Raw genomic sequence first — 2,736 nt, forward strand, 5'->3', positions numbered from 1 at the left:
AAAAGTTGTTCAAGAGTTTTTTAAAAGTTGTTCAACAAAATTGTTCAAAAGTTATACAAGGGATGCTCCAAAGTTTTTCAAAAAAATTGTTCAAAAGTTGTTCAAAAAATTATCAAATGTGTTCAAAAGTTGTTCAAAAGTTGCTCAAAAGTTGTTCAAAAATTATTCAAAAAGATTGTTCAAAAGTTGTTCCGAAGTTGTTCAAAAGTTGTTCTAAAAAGTTGTTCAAAAGTTGTTCAAAAGTTGATCAAAAGTTGTTCAAAAGTTGTTAAAAAATTGTTTAAAAGTTGTTCGACACTTGTTCAGAAAGTTGTTCAAAAGATGATTAAAAGTTGTTCAAGAGTTGTTCAAAAGTTGTTCAAAAAAATTGTTCAATAGTTATACAAGGGTTGCTCAAAAGTTGTTCAAAAGTTGTTTAAAAAATTGTTTAAAAGTTGTTCAAAGGTTCTTCAAGAGATGTTCAAAAGTTGTTCAAAGAAATTGTTCAAAAGTTATACAAGAGTTGCTCAAAAGTTGTTAAAAGTTGTCCAAAAAAATTGTTTAAAAGTTGTTCAAAAGTGGTTCAAAAGTAATTCAAAAGTTATTCAAAAGATGTTCAAAAGTTTTCAAAAGTTGTTCAAAAAAATTGTTCAAAAGTTATACAAGAGTTGTTCAAAAGTAGTTCAAAAGTTGTTCAAAAGTTCAAAAAAATTTTTTAAAAGTTGTTTAAAAATGGTACAATAGTTGTTCAAAAGTTCTTCAAAAGTTGTTCTATGGTTGATCAAAAGTTGTTTAAAAATTGTTCAAAAGTTGTCAAAAACTTGTTCAAAAGTTGTTTAAAAGTTAATCAAAAGTTGTTAAAAAAAATTGTTTAAAAGTTGTTCAAAAGTTGTTCAAATGTTATTAAAAAATTTGTTCAAAAATTGACCAAACATTGTTCAAAATTGTTCAAAAGTTGTTCCACAGTTGTTCAAAAGTTGTTCTAAAGTTGTTCAAAAGTTGGTCAAAAGATGATCAAAAGTTGTTCAAGAATTGTTCAAAAGTTTAAAAAGTTGTTCCAGAGTTGTTCAAAGGTTGTTCGAAAGTTATTCAAAAGTTGTTCAGAAAGTTGTTCAAAAGATGATCAAAAGTTGTTCAAGAATTGTTCAAAAGTTGTTAAAATAATTGTTCAAAAGTTATACAAGAGTTGCTCAAAAGTTGTTCAAAAGTTGTTCAAAGGTTGTTCAAAAGTGGATAAAAGATGTCCAAAAAATTGTTCAAAAGTTGTTCAAAAGTGGTTCAAAAGTTGTTTCGAAGTTGTTCACAAGTTGTTCAAACGTTGTTCAAAAAAATTGTTCAAATGTTATGGAAGAGTTGTTCAAAAGTTGTTCAAAAAAATTGTTCAAAAGTTGTCCAAAAGTTATTTAAAAAAATTGATTGAAAGTTGTTCAAAAGATGTCCAAAAAAATTGTTCAAAAGTTGTTCCAAAGTTGTTCAAAAGTTGTTCAAGTATTGTTAAAAAAAATTGTTTGAAAGTTGTTTAAAAGTTGTTCAAAAGTTGTTCAAAAGATGTTCAAAGGCTGTTAAAAAGTTGTTTAAAAGTTGTTCAAATGTTTTCCAAAAGTTGTTCAAAAGTTGTTCACAAAAATTGTTCCAAAATTGTTTGAAAGTTGTTCAAAAGTTGGTCAAAAATTGATCAAAAAAATTGTTCCAAAGTTGTTCAAAAGTTGTTCAAAAAAATTTTCAAAAGTTGTTCAAAAGTGGTTCAAAAATTGTTCAAAAGTTGTTCAAAAAAATTTTCAAAAGTTCAAAGGTTGTTCAAAAGTTGTCAATAGTTGATCAAAAGTTGATCAAAAGTCTGGTCAGGTCGGTTCAGGACACGACAGGCCAGGTCTGGTCAGGCCAGGTCTGGTCAGGGCAGGTCATGTCATGTCTGGTCAGGTCAGGTCAGGTCTCCCCCTCGTCGTGGGCCACCTTGTCGTGGTGAGGGAGCTTGCGGGGCACCCTAGGGTGCCCTTACCAAGAGCCCACAGTACCCCAGTCATGGGGTACGGGATGGAGACGGGTCGGTGGGGCCGCTCGGACGTTTTCCGAGGCAGGGTCCATCAGCCCGGACCGCCACTGGGCCGCCGGGAAGTATTCCCCGGTTGGCGGGCAGCAACCTCTTTCGCTGAGGACGTTATGACGTCGAAGGAGGAAGCCGAAAGGGAGAGGGAAAGAGCGGCTGCTGCCTCCTCTTCCTGTAGCTCCGTAGAAATCGGTCGCCTGCGCTAACGCAAAGGCCTCCAGATGAAGGGGGGCGTGGTGGAGGAGCGGGGGCTCCTCCATCACACTGTGTGCCCCCCATCGAGTTGGGCTCGGCAGGTAGTGGGTGGGCCCTACCTGCCGGGCATGGGAAGGAGCTCCAAAAGGAGCAACGGTTACAAACCGAGAGAACAGTTGGCGCCGGTGAGAGCGGGACGAAATGTCACCACTAATCCCCGCTCTCACCTTTCATCCTGGCGCTGGGAAGGCCCCCCTAGGAGTTTTAGTGGGTAGTGAGGGCATCGCCCTCGAGCCCCACATACCCCTCCTTCCCCCCGGGAGGAGGGCATGCGTAAAGGCATTTCTCCTAGTAAAAAAAAAAAAAATAAAGGTCAAATCAGGTGAGGTCAGGACTGGTCTGATCAGATGAGATAAGATCAGGTTAGGTCAAGTCAGATAAGGTCAATTCAGGTCAGGTCAGTTGAGGTTAGGTCAGGTCTGGTCACGTCAGGATAGGTCAGGTCTGGTCAGGTC

This window comes from Trachymyrmex septentrionalis, unplaced genomic scaffold (genome assembly GCF_001594115.1).
Source record: "Trachymyrmex septentrionalis isolate Tsep2-gDNA-1 unplaced genomic scaffold, Tsep1.0 scaffold255, whole genome shotgun sequence".
Lineage (NCBI taxonomy): Eukaryota > Metazoa > Arthropoda > Insecta > Hymenoptera > Formicidae > Trachymyrmex > Trachymyrmex septentrionalis.